The sequence below is a fragment of the Zootoca vivipara genome, chromosome 16 (genome assembly GCF_965207765.1).
Source record: "Zootoca vivipara chromosome 16, rZooViv2.hap1.1, whole genome shotgun sequence".
NCBI lineage: Eukaryota > Metazoa > Chordata > Lepidosauria > Squamata > Lacertidae > Zootoca > Zootoca vivipara.
The window spans coordinates 41,531,937-41,546,311 of NC_142599.1; positions in this window are offsets into that span (position 1 = coordinate 41,531,937).

Genomic DNA, 14,375 nt, shown 5'->3' on the forward strand with positions numbered 1-14,375 from the left:
AAAATTTGAGAGTGTGATTGTGTAATCACAAGGCGGATGTCACTCCTTTCCTTTATTTTTAAGCCTTTTATGCTTAAATCTTCACTGTGAAAACTGCATCCACTTGCCAAATCATGGCTAGTGCTCTGGGGCTTGTTATAGAGACGTTTCTTGATGTCGTGTCCAACCCTTACCGGGTGACAATCACAGAGCCCTCAGAGGAAGATCGTGGACCTTCAGGAATAATAGAATTATAGAATCACAGGACTGCAGAGCTGAAAGGGACCCCAAGGGTCATCTTGCCCAAACCCCTGAAGTGCAGGAATCTCAACTAAAGCATACAAGACACTCTTCACTAGCCACACACGCCCAGCCTTATTATGTTGACCTTGCCTCTGCACCAGGTTTGGACCAAGACTGATGCTCTGGACCCGACTTGTTTGGACTGTGGGTGTTGTGCTTAGAGGCTTTGATCTCCTGGGATTGGGACCCTAGTCCCTGGGAACGAGACTAGATGCTAGAGGGTGCCAGTTCTACCTTCTGTACATCCAAGGATGCTGGGGAGAGGAGAGGAAGGTGGGCTGGGAGGAGAAGGAAGGAATATTATGCTAAAATTCAAGAATATTATTTCAAGATTCAACAGTGGAACGGTCTCCCTTGGAAGGCGATGGACTCTCCTTCCTTCGAGGTTTTTAAACAGAGGTTTGACAGCCATCTGCCGGGGATGCTTCAGTTGTGAATTCTGCATTGCTGGGGGTTGGACTAGATGACCCCTGGGGACCCTTACAACTCTATGATTCCATTATTCTATGAGTTTTGTGGCCCCTTAAGTGCTTGCAGGCTTATTGTGGCAACATATTACATGGAGAAGGGTCCATGTTGTGAACCCATAGCCACTGAGAAAGCAGCCCAGGGTCCCACAGTTGCCTTTGTGGCAGAACAGACCCATTTACGGTCCTGCAAGGCTCTGTTTTGTGAATTTTTGATGTAACAGACCAATGGAGGGAGCCACTGGGCCCCACAGGGCCCCACAGGGCCCCACAGGGAACCCTGGCCTCTCCAGAAAGTGCTCTGTTAATTTTGCTTGCAAGAACATTAACTGCTCCCAGGAAACATTTTTTTGCTACCATTCCTGCACCGACTTAGCAATTAATCGCAGGCCCAGCATCGCCCATCCCTATTCCCAGGCATCGCTGGCTGCAGAAAATACCATTTTCATGGTGCTGCCCCACACTGCAAAAACATGAGCATTATTCATCCTGCTCCTGGCATGTGCCTGTGTGTTTATAAACTCCCTGCGTGGGGGTGGGGGGTGGGACCTGCCGGTGCTAAAGCTGGCATCCTTTTCGCATGGTGGGTTCAGGGAGAGGGTGACGTGGATGGGGGAAAGAAAGGCTCTCACTAAGTGGGTATTGTGCCTAGACAGGCATCAATTTTTTAAAACACACACCTACCTCTGCAGGTGTAAACACAGAAAAAGTGGGATTTACGTAACAGCCATGTTTCTCCGCCCTGGGAGACATTGGATGCTGGAATTCACAGAACAAGGAGCCTGTTCCTGCTGGCTTCTGTGGCTGGGACTCCTGCACGACAGGAGGTGGCCTAGATGGGGGCCCTAGGGGGGCCCTTCCAGCTCTGCAATCTGTGATCCTAAATATCTATCCTGCCCTCCCTCCCGAAAGAGCGCAGGGTGGCAAACACCAAAGAAACTAAAGGGAGGGGGGATTGATTCCAATGAACACAGAGACTGGGAAAGGGCTTAAAGGAAAAGGAAGGTCAAAAACGCAAGCTTCTGTCTGCTGGATCAGACCTGTGGCTCATCTAGTCCAGCATTCTGCCCTCACAGTGGGCAACTGGTAGCCCCAAAGGGAATCCCAAGAGCAGGATCTGAATGCAAGAGCCCTCTGCCCTCCTGCGGTTTGGAGCAACAAGACTATTAGAAAGCACTGGCTGCCTCCATCTGTGCGGGCAGACCATAGGCATTGTGGCTAGTAGCCGTTGATAGCCCTCTCCTCCACAAATGTGTCTAATCCAGGGGTCAGCAAACTTTTTCAGCAGGGGGCCAGTCCACTGTCCCTCAAACCTTGTGGGGGGCTGGACTATATTTTTTGGGGGGAAATGAACGAATTCCTATGCCCCACAAATAACCCAGAGATGCATTTTAAATAAAAGGACACATGCTACTCATGTAAAAACATGCTGATTCCTGGACCGTCCGCAGGCTGGATTTAGAAGGTGATCCAGCCCCCGGGCCTTAGTTTGGGGACCCCTGGTCTAATCCTCTTTTAAAGCCACCCAGGTTGGTGGCTATCGCTGCCTCCTGTGGCAAGGAGTTCCATAGTTCAACTATGTGATCTAAGGCTTGCACACTTCAAAATTTGAAGTTGCAACCACAAGGCCTAGAAACTTAGCCTTTTGAAAAATGCACTATTTAATCCTTCCCCCTCCGCCTCAGTTTGTTGTTGTGGAATAAGTTGCAAACACCACTTAAAGCTTCAAATCACACGGTTATTTCCCATGCATGTTTAAAGGCTTGTCTCAGGTCATTAGACTGGAGGAGAAGATCCCCCAGCTCCCTCCCAGGCTACCTGTCCTGATCTGGGCCCACGGATTTATGCCTCCCTCAGCAGGGCTGGTGGCAAAGCTGTGAGGAGAGTGGGTGGGTGTGCTGTCGAGGCCCAGATGGCTTGGCTGATTAAGCACGGCTCTATTTTTAAACTGTGTCCGCAGCAATAATTGAACAATTACACCCGTTCCCGATAAACCATGTCTGTCTTGGGTTATTAATAGACAGTGTTTGGGGAAAGAGGCCACTCTCACCTGAGAAAAGGACCCTTGGCTTGTTCACAGACTCAAAGAATTGTAAGGTTGGAGGGACCCTGAGGGTCATCTAGTCCAACCCCCTGCAATTCAGGATTCACAGCTCAAGAATCTCTGGCAGGTGGGCATCCAACCTCTTCTTTAAAAGTTCCAATGAAGCTTTTTGCAGGGAGGGGTCCAGAGAGGAGGACCCAAATCAATGGGTTTAAATGACAAGAAAAGAGAGTCTGACTAAATATCATTTAGAACTTTCTGCCAGGAAGAGCTGTTTGACAGTGAGACAGATTCCCTCAGGAGGTGGTGGATTCTCCTTCCTTGGAAGTTTTTAAGCAGAGCTGGGTTGGCAGCCTGTCAGAGATTCTTTAGCCATGATTTCTGATTGCAGGGGGTTGGACTAGATGACCCTTTGATACCCCTTCCAACCCTGTCATTCTACAGTTCTGTAAAAACGATGCAAAGGATGCAGAAGGTGGATTGAGAGAAGCTTTGCTTTCTTAGGATACCCAAACTTTCAGGTCAATTGACCGGCAGGACTTTCAGTATGGAAGAAAGATTGTGTTTTGTTTTGTTTTTTTCAAAAAAAAAAAAGCAAAAAGCAAAAGAGACGGAATTAATTTACAGGATTCACTGCCCCTCACTGCCTTTTAAATCCCAATTTCACAAGGAGACCCAGACCCCAGAGGAGGCCCACCCTCCCGCCTTTCGTTTTGATGGTTTGCAGGTAGACACCCTCCCCTCTCCATAGCGCAGAGCAGAGCAGGCCTCGTACGCTATGAACAGATTGCTGCAAAGTTGACAAGTGCTTTAATTCACAGGTCTGGGGGTGAAGGTCCCAGAAATACCTCCCTGGGCCCCACTCTGTATCCCAAGGCTGTGCCCTGCATACCCATGCCCTTAGAAGCCCCTCTTCTCTGCCAGTGAAAGATTGAGGGGCCCACTGCAAAAAGAATCCAGGTGGTGTTTTTTTTGCAGCTGGTGTTCCTCCTCTTCCTGACTGTTGCTGCTGCATTGCATTCATGCCCCCTTTCCAATCTGGGACCCAGTCCATGCCAGCACCCTGGCACAGACGAGGCTGGGTGAGTGTGGACGACAGCCTCTACCTGTCTCCTCATAGCGAGACTGGAAAAAAGAGGGAGGAACAAGCACACCAAGTAGGGGAGCCCTGGGAAGGTAGGTGTGTGTGTGTGTGTGTGTGTGTGTGTGTGTGTGTGTGTGTGTGTGTGGCACCCCCCTGATGCGCTTCAGAAGCAACCTTACAATGCCAGCCCTTACACTGCTTCTGAGGACCTACCCTGCTGCATCCATATTTCCTGTTTTTGAGCCGTGTTCAGGCTCCCCTCTCCTCCTGAAGCTCTCTCCATGGTACTGATTCTTTGCCCATCAACCTAGGCTCCTGGCTGGTGGTTTTGGTGGCTCAACCCTGCTGTCCGCTGGCTGGTGCTTGGAGCTTCATTAAGAACCTAGGAAGAACCTGGCTGCTGGATCAGGCCAAAAGGGGGGGCGCATCTAGTGCAGCAGATGCTCATTGTCGGAAACCCACAAGCAGGATTCAAGCGGGAGAGCCCTCTCCCTTCCTGCATTTTCTAGCGACTGGCTTTCAGAAGCATCGCTGTCTCCAAGTGTGGAGGCAGAGCAGAGCCTTAGGAGAATGGGGGTGTTGTGCCCCCAAGGAGTTCCCCTATTTTCACTGGGGACTGGAACATAGGAAACAGCCTTATGCCGAGTCAAACCACTGGGGCCCACATTGCCCAATATTGTCTGCACTGACTGGCAGCAGACAGGAAAGGGCTCTTGTGCTTGGGTCCTACTTGCAGGCTTCCCCAAAGTGGCATCTGGTTGGCCACTGTGAGAACAGGAGGCTGGACTTGACAGGCCCCCTTCGGCCTGATCCAGCAGCCAGACTCTTCTGATGTACATGTGGAACAAACCCCCTAGGCTCCCACTACTAAGGATATGGGTCCTATCCTGAATCATCTCCCGATGCTGAGCTGAGCTGAGCTTCCAGGATCCATTGGAAGCAGAACGCCATAGAAACAGCTTGCAATCTGTGTCAGGATTTAACTGTTTGTGGTTGCGGGTGGGTAAGTGGGAGCTTGTCCCCAACCCTTGAGGCCTTCCTAAGAACCACCAACCCCACCCAACATACAAATGTTCCTGCGGAGAAGAAAAGGCTCCCTTCTCTTGCCAACCCACCAGCATCTGGCCTTGCCTTGCCCTCAATTTGCAGCCTGACTGCCCCCCCTTCCCTTTCCATCTCCCCACATATTTTAACTTTCTTGTTGAAAAATGAAATGCACCGGGAGGTGATGGCCTCTCCCCAAAACCACCATGCCTCTTTCTGCCCACCCGACTGATCAATTGTCAGACACGAGGATTTGCAGATAGAATAATAGAATTGCAGAGTTGCAGAAAAGCACCCAAAAGCTCATCTAGTCCAACCCCCTGCAATGAGGACAGGGGACCTGAAGGGCTGTTGTTCAGTGGCAGGCCAGAAGGTCTTGGGTTCAAGGTCCAGTGATGTCCTCCAGGCAGGAGTGGGAACATCTCTTTGTCTGAAACCCTGGAGAGTTGCTGCTGCTCAGTGTGGACCGAGGGCCTGACTGTGTAGAAAGCAGCTTCTTAAGAGTTCAGATGCCCTTGATGTTCAAAGAAGAAGGCCTTCCTTGGTCTCCCTCTGCCGCTCCTCAGCCTCTCCTACCTTACAGGGTTGTTGTCGAAAGGATAACATCATAGAGAAGGACTGGCATCCATCTTAGTGTCAAATATTTCATTTGCTGTTTTCATCGATGTGATGGGACTGGTTGCTTTTTCTTTTTCTGCTGGTCTTGATATTTGCTTTTTTTTTAATTGGAGTGCGTGCATGGCTTTTTAATATCATCTGGATTAATTGTTGTTTTACTGTCTGGTTTTAAACTCTGCATATTTTATATTTTTATAAGTTACCTTGGGGGTTTCTTTCTTTCTTTGTTCTGAGAAGGGCAGTTAAGAAACTGACTGACTGAAGCATCCTTAATAATACAGAGGATTTAAATATTTATTGGAAAGAGACTGGTGTCCAAAACCCAAATATCTCCTTCGGCCCTTTTTCTCCCTCAGGCTGTCCTACCTTGCAGTGTTGTTGTAAAAGGAAACAAGAGGGTAGATTCACATTTATCTGGACAAGAGGCTTCAGTTCAAAAGCCAAAACATCATTGAAGCTTGCAAAAGAGAGGCTCCCCTTCATTTTATTTCCCTCTTTCAGGCTTATCCTTGCAGGGTTGGTTTTGCAAGGACGCGATGTTAAAAATTTACATATTTATGAAAAAGGAGATCTTGGTTCATGCCCCTGGCCTCTCAGGAACTTTGCAAAAGATCCTTTAAAAAACCCCTCTCTGCTTTTGCTGCCTTAAAAAAGTTGTTATTGCCAGGATAAAACAAGCATATACAATTCTGTGATTTTTAGGGAAATTGACCTGGGTTTGAATGCTTTCTCCCCTGCTGATGGCCTCCTTTGGCCTTTCTCTCCCATTCCCCAGCCTTCCCTACCTTCCATGGCGGCTGTTTTCAGAATTAAAACAGGAGATACCATTGATTTTTACTTTGCAACTCACTCTGGAATTGCCCTTGCAATGGAGAGTGGGGCGTAAAAGTTTTAAATAAAAATAAGTTTGCAAATATTACGGAAAGGAAGTATAAGAAGTGGGAGGTGAGATATGGCTTTCCCTCCTCAGCTGCTGTTAAGGCCTCACAGTATACTCTGCAACTCAGAACCATGAGGACTGGAAACTTGCTTCATGTAAAGGGGAAGATCTACTGGCTCAGTGGTTAGAGCACTTGCTCTCTAGGCAGTTCAAGTTCAATCCCCAGTGCTTCCTGCTAGGGCTGGGAGAGAATCCCTGCCTGAGACCCTGGAGAGCACCTGCCAGCCCGTGCAGACAGTACTGAGCTAGCTGGACCCTAAGGCTCTGAATCGGTATAAGGCAGCTTCCTAGAAATATAAGCCTAAACTGAGGAGACTGGCTATGGCAAGTTTCAGGGCAGGTAAGACACAATCATAGAGTCGAAAAGGACCCCAAGGGTCATCTAGTCCTACCCCCTGCAATGGAAGAATCACAGCTGAATAATCCCTGACCAGCCTCTGCTTAAAAACCTCCAATGAAGGAGAGCCCACCACCTCCCGAGGAAGTCTGTCCCACTGCCAAACAGCTCTTGCTGTCAGAAAGTTCTTCCTGATGTTTGGTCAAAATCTCCTTTCTTGTCCCTGGAATCCACTGGTTTGGGCCCTCCCTTCTGGAGCAGCAGGAAACAATCTTGCTCCCTCTTCAGATAACGGCTATCATATCTCATCTTGGTCTTCTCTTCTCCAGGCTAAACATCCCCAACGCCCTCATAAGGTTCAGTTTCCAGACCCTTGATCATCTTAGTTGCCCTTCTCGAACACCTTCCAGCTTTTCAATATCCTTCTTAAACTGGGGTGCCCAGAATTGGACACTGGACTCCTGATGGGGTCTGGCCAAGGCCAAATAGAGTAGTATGTATTGTTCTCTGGCATCTGGCTGTTAACCAGAAGGTTGGTGGTTCGAGCCCACCCAGGGACACCTGTGGGTAGGATTTCTGCATTGCATGGGGTTGGACTAGATGACCCTTGGGGTCCCTTCCAACTCTACAATTCTCTGATTCCCCCCTTCCCCCATGATTTGCCCTACACACCTCCCAGTTTGTCCATAAGACCTCCACCCCTCTCACAGGAACAGAGGAAGCTGCCTTCTATCCAGTCTGACCATTGGTCTACCCAGCTCCATATTGCCTACACTGACTAGCAGCAGTGGTTTGCCAGGATTGCAGGCAGGAGTCTCTCTCAACTCTGCCTGGAGATGCCACAGGGGGGTTGAACCAGAGACTTCCACTTGCAAGGCAGATGCTCTGCTGCTTCCTCGTAGAAGGTTATTCTCTCAATGACCTCCTTCCCAGCCCACTCCCACCCGAGAAGGACCCCTGCCCGCGAAGCCGCCACTAGCTTGTTTCCTTGGCAACCCAGTTCCTGCATCTTCCTCCTCCATCCTTTGCTAAGGCCGCTGTGTCCCTCGAGGGAGCTGTCCGCTCACCTGGTGGTGCTGAAAGCGTCCTGCCTCTTGAGGTCAGCAGCAGCCGCGTGGACAGCGGAGAGGGAGGGCCGGGCAGCATCCGTGGCGGCTCCCCGGCGTGGCCCATCTCTCCCGGGCCCCCCTGCATGACATCCCCGGCGCCTCTTGCTCTTTCCCTCCTCCGCCTAAATATAGCTGCAGCTCTCCAGCCCTGAAGTCAGTCTCTCCCTCTCTATATATGGGAGACTCCCCCCCCCAACCCCGTTCCCAGGCACCCTTACTTCCCGGCCGTCGTCAAGGCAACGGCTCTGGACGTCCTTTGGCTGGGATGCTAAATGGTGGAGAGGCTGCACCGTCTCGGCTTAAAAAGAGAACCGGGAGGGGGAGCTCTGGCGGGCGAAGCAGAACCAACATCTCCGCCCCCTCCCTGAAAATGCACGACAAGGCATGATTTTGGAACTTGTCGGACAGTGTTGCTGAGGGCTGGGTGTGTGCCGAGTGTCACGGGGGAGAGAAGGGAAACGTCAGACCCCCGGTTCAGCCATCAGCCAGTCACGCTTTTATAGAATCATGGGGTTGTAGGGTTGAAGGGTGTACCCAGGGGTCATCTAGTCCAACCCCGTCATGCCAGAATCACAGCTAACGAATCACTGGTGGGTGGCCATCCAGCATCTGCTGGAAAACTCCAGTGACGGAGAGTTGTTGTTGCTGCTGCTGCTGCCACCGTTGTTCATAGAATCATAGAATCGTAGGGTTGGAAGGGAATCCCAAGAGTCATCTAGTCTAATGCCCTGTGATGCAGGAGTCACTGCTCAAGAATCCCTGACAGGTGGCCACCTGATTTAGAAATCTGCACCACCTTCCAAGACCTTTGGTTTAGCCATCAGCCAGTCACTCTGTTACAATTATTTATTTAGTCTTATTTTAATAAGAATTTAACAGAGAAAGTGAAGGTGACCAAAAGAATCAGCTCACATTAAGATTCAATAACCATTCATCCACCCCTCTTAATTTAGACATATCTATAGGTATCAGCTCTTCAGATATCCAGATAGGCACAAAATGAAATCCATGTCTGTATGAAGTAAGTTCCAAGGCTGTCAGGAGCAGTGGAGGCACTCAGACAGTTGCATAATGGATGGTGGGTAATTTGTCCTTTCTGGCTCAGAGTAGAAGGTCCCTCGGAAAGCCAGTGTGCTGTAGTGTCCTGGAAAATCAGGGTTTGACTCCCTACTCAGCCACAAAGCTCCCTGGGTGAGCTTGGGCCAATCACTTCCTCTCAGCCTAGGCTACCTCACAGGGTTGTTGTGCAAATTAAATGAAGAAGAACATAAAAAGAGCCCTGTTGCTGGATCAGGCCCAAGGGTTTAGCCTCTTCTTCTCACAGTGACCAAATATACCTATGGGCATAGGAATCAAGATAGACTGCCTCTAGACCTGGAGGCTCCATAAGAAGAGCCTGGCCAAAGTATCTTGTTCTCACAGGGACCAACCAGATGCCCCAATGGGAAGCACACAAGCAGCCCTCTAAACTTTATGGGCCTCAAGTCTTTCTTTATGGAAGCTACCCTGGGACTTTGCTAGAGCAGCTGCTTGGAATGCAGAAGGTCCTATGATCAATCGCTAGCATCTCCCAGGTGGGGCTGGGAGAGACTCCTTGCCTGAAACCCTGGAGACTGCTGCCACTCAGTGTAGACCAGACATGTCCAAAGTCCGTTTCAGGGGCCTAATTTGGCCTGTCCGTTGGTTTAATACGATCCCAGTGGCAGTTTATTTCCTGGGGTAAAATCCAGGAAACTAAGGCCCGGGGCCCGGATCCAGCCCAATCACCTTCTAAATCCGGCCTGTGGATGGTCCGGGAATCAGCATGTTTTTACATGAGTAGAATGTGTCCTTTTATTTAAAATGCAGCTCTGGGTTATTTATGGGGCTTAGGAATTCGTTCTTTTCTTCCCCCCCCCCCCCAAAAAATATAGTTCGCCCCCCAAGGTCTGAGGGACAGTGGACTGGCCCCCTGCTGGAAAAGTTTGCTGACCCCTGGTGTTAGGGTCTATGGACTCTATGGACCAATGGTTTGATTGGGCAGCCGGCAGCTTCCACTGTTCCTACGGTATGTAGTGTGAATCCAGAAGGAGGAGGGAGTTGTGTGTGCTCTGCTTAAGTTTAACGTCAGAAGGACAGCAGGACTTGTGTAACTCACCCCTCTCTACCCCCCCACCTGCCTTCCCCATGTCAAATTAATAATGCATTTTCTGCTGGCCACGTTTGCATAGCAGAAATAATCAACAGTACAGCAATGAGTTTTTAATGAAGGGAGCAGCTGTGGGGGATGGGAACAAAATTAAAGCATGGGGGGGGGGAGAGAGAAGGATGGGAGGAGCTGTTTAGAAGGACCTAAGAGGAGCCCTGCAGCTGGATCAGGCCAAAGGGGGCCCATCTAATCCACAGGAAAGGAGAGTTGCTCTTGTGCTTGAATCCTGCTTGTGGGTTTCCCATAATGGGTCCCTATCTGGTCAGCCCCTGTGATAATAGGATGCTGAACTAGATGGGTCATGGGCCTGATCCAGCAGCTAAGCTCTACTTCTGTTCTACTTCCAGGTGCAGAGGCAGTCTATCTGGATTCCTATCTTCTTTGGGGCACTGGGCCACAGTGAGGACAGGAAGAATATGGGTGGCCTATGCATAGCTGCCAAGTTATCCCTTTTTTAAAGGGATTTTCCATTATGCTGAATAGGCTTCCTCGCGAGAAAAGGGAAAACTTGGCAGCTATGGGCCTATGTCAGGGCGGCAGTTGGGGGCAGGTCAGCAATAACTCACAAGTTGTCAGTTAACTCTTTATTCAAAGAGACTGAAACAGTGCAGGCCTAGTGGTCACATCAACTCTTCCCAGTAGGCCTTGCCCCAGTGAGGTCCCTGCCTTCCCAAGGCTCTCTAAGACTCCTCCCCTGGTTCCCTCCCCGACAGCCTTGGGCTCCATTACCTTTCCCCCCTTGGCTCTGTCCTCTCCATTCCTCTTCATGTTCTGGGAGGCCAGTGGAGAGGGGAGACCCCCTGTCTTCTTCAGCAGCCTGCCTGATTTCTGCCTCTTGGTCCCCCTTCTTGGTCCCCCTTCTGCTTCTGCCTCTGGGTCAGGACTGCTCTCTGCCACAGCCTCCTCCTGCTCACTAAACCCTGTTGCCTCTTCAGCTGCCGACACCTCCTCCTCCCAGTCTGCTTCCTCTTCTCCCTACAACCACTCATCATTGTTCCACCACCAACCCCTTGATTCTCTGAGACTTCTTCCCTTGGGGGTTCCCAGGGGGTGCCTCCTGCCACCCCTCTGCATCCAGCCAGTCCATGACAGCCGCCGTGAGAAGAGGGTGCTGGACTAGATGGGCCCCCTTTGGCCGGATCCAGCAGGCTCTTCTGATATGCTTTTGTCATCCGGGGGGGGGGTAGTAGACTACCAATCCAACAGGGGAAGATTCCACCTGTCTTCTTTTCTTCCAGATTTTTCTTTCTTTGAAGAAATGCTGATGGTGCTTCTCTCTCTCTCTCTCTCTCTCTCTCTCTCTCTCTCTCTCTCTCTCTCTCTCTCTCTCTCTCTCCACTTGCAAAATGCTTTGTCTGCTTCCTCCCAGCCAGTTCTGTCAAGAAGGATACCTGTCAGGTTGCCCAAGATCCAAATTGATCAGGCGGGGGCAATTTGTCACCACGGGTTCATGTGGGTTGCGGAACAAGAGAGAGAGAGAGAGAGAGAGAGAGAGAGAGAGAGAGAGAGAGAGAGAGAGAGAGAGAGAGAGAGATGTTGGCTTCTTGCTGAGACAAGCAGCTCTCTCTCCGTGGCTCAGCCAGGTCCAGTCATGGGGGGGCATGGTTTGGGGGGGGGGAGACACACGACACAAATGAAAACAGAACATCTCTTGTTCTCGGCCATTTGGATTCCACCCAGGGCCCGTGCATTTCAGAAAAGGGCCTCCTTGCCTCAGCCTTGATGCTTCTCATTTTATCTTGCGTGGTAGGATCTCAATTAAAAGTCTCTTCTCCCAGCCCCCACGTGTTTGAAAGGGTTAGGATAAAAAGGGAAGGGGACAATAGCCTCCCACTTGCATGTGTGTTTGTTTCGGAGCAAGGAATAGAAAAGGCCCTTTTCTGCGGACAGGGTGGAATTTTTATTTCTTCTCTCAGCAGAGTGGAACTGTGGAACTCCCTCCCACAGGAGGCAGTGATGGCCACTGTTTTGGAAGGCTATATAAGAGAATTGGACAAATTCATAGAAGCTAGGATGGCTATGCTCGGTCTTCACAGTCAGAGGCAGCAAGGACAGCAGCCTGGACTAGATGAGTCCCCTTCAGAAGGCTCTTCATATCTTCTCATGTTCTTAAAAGTATTTCGGGGGGGGGGGAGGCGGGCGACTACTTTTACTTAGAGTTGCTGGTTTTTTACACACATTGACAGTCAACGGTGACTTTTAAACCAATGATACAGGAGCTCTTGCAAACAACCCAGTTGGAATCGAGAAGCAGTTTTAACAGCAAGAGAGGAATAATTACAGGGTCACGGAAAGGAAGAAAAGCTGATGGAAAATGTGGTGGGAAGGAAAATCACAAGACAAAGGACAGGTGTGATATGTTTGTTCCTTCTGCTTCACAAAAAAAGTTCCCTCTTTTGATTCGCTTCCGTCTTTTTCTCTCCAGGGACTTCTCGCCCAATGAGGCTGCCCCCGGCCCCCGGCTCCATTTTCCCTGCTGAAAAGGCCTCACCTTTCAAGGGAGTATCACTGTTGCAAAGGCACCTGGGCCAAAACAGCCTTCGCAAAATCCCGACAGAAAGGGAGAAAGCGGAATGTCGTCTTCGGGGCGCAAGTTACCTGATAGCCCTGACCTGGGGCTCCTTTCGTTACCTGCCCTGTTGCAAATGCCATGTCTTTCAAGCGATGGGGGATATGGCATTGCTTTCCCAGGATGGTCTCAGTGTGTGTTGCAGCCTTTGGGACTTGCAAGTTTAGAGGGAAGGTGACTAAGGAGAGGTCTGTCCAAGGCGACAAAGAGCCACAATGCCTCTGCTCTGCCCTCCGCAGCCGGAGGCAGCAATGTTCCTGAATGCCCGTTCCAGGGAAACATGGAAGAGGAGAGGGCTCTTGTGCCTGGATCCTGCCTGTGGGTCTCCCATAACGGGCATCTGATTGGCCACTGTGAGAGTAAGATTCTGGACTAGATGGGCCCCCTGTGGCCTAATCCAACACACTCTTATTATGCTCTTAGGAAGGGGCCTGGAATGGAGAGAGTGGGCAGGGAACAGCTTTTCTCCATCTCTCATCACACTAGAATTCTTGGACATGCACCGACGCCGAGTTTTGGAAGATTCAGGACAGACAAAAGGAATCTTTTCATGCAGACCAGGTTTAAACTGTGGAACTCCCTCCTTCATGAGACAGTGATGGCCACCAACTTGGATGGCTTTAAAAGAGAATGGGACAGATTCATGGCGGAGGAGAGAGGGCTATTGATGGCTGCTAGCCAGGATGGCTCTGCTCTGCTCAGGAGGGGAGAGGGCTGCTCTTGGGTTCGGATCCTGCTCACGGGTTTCCCAAATGAAGCCTCTGGTCAGCCACTGTGAGAACAGGGGGCTGGATTAGATGGTCCTCTGGCTTGATCCAGCAGACGGGCTCTTCTTACAATCTCGTGTTTTATAAAATAGCTAAATATATTATGTTGGAGCAAACAGTGTTGGAGTAAGAGGAAGGAGAACGTAGCCAAGAAACCTGTTGTACTCTGAAGGTTCAATTAAGTCCCTCGGTTCCCCCAGAACAATAACCTTAAAGTTCAGCGCCCAGGTCCTTTAGTCATAGGGGAAACCACAAACTGCGTAATTTTGTAGGTGTCTCGCAACGTGTATTGTGCTGGGTGATGATCGTGCCAGTTCCCCCAACTCCCAGACAGAGATAGAGGAGTGCCGTACTGCTAGAAATAATTTGCCACAACAAATCTGTGGCCCTGGTGATGGAGTTGAGGACATGAGGACATGAACTCAGGGAAGGTCCTGTCAGATCAGGTGAAAGATGAAGGTCAGCTGGTGGTGATGGGTAGGAATGGAACCTCCATGGCCAGATAAAGTATACCTCTGAATCAGGGGCGAGGTGGTGCTGTGGTCTTAACTACTGAACCTCTTCGGCTTGCTGATCAGAAGCTCAGAGGTTTGAAACTGTGCGATGGGGTGAGCTCCCGCTGCTCTGTCCCAACTTCTGCCAGTTTGAAAACACGCCAGTGCAAATAGATAAATAGGTACCGCTGTGGCGGTAAGGTAAATGGCATTTCCATGCACTCTGGCTTCCATCACAGTGTTCTGTTGTGTAGTCCTGCTGGCCACAGGACCCAGAAAGCTGTCTGTGAACAAACACTGACTCCCTCAGCCTGAAAGTGAGATCGGCGCTGCAACCCCATCGTCGCCGTTGAGGTCCTTTACCTTTTGCCTCTGAATCCCGGATGCTGAAGACCCAGTATAGTATAGGCAGGGCATGAGGACAGGAGCTCT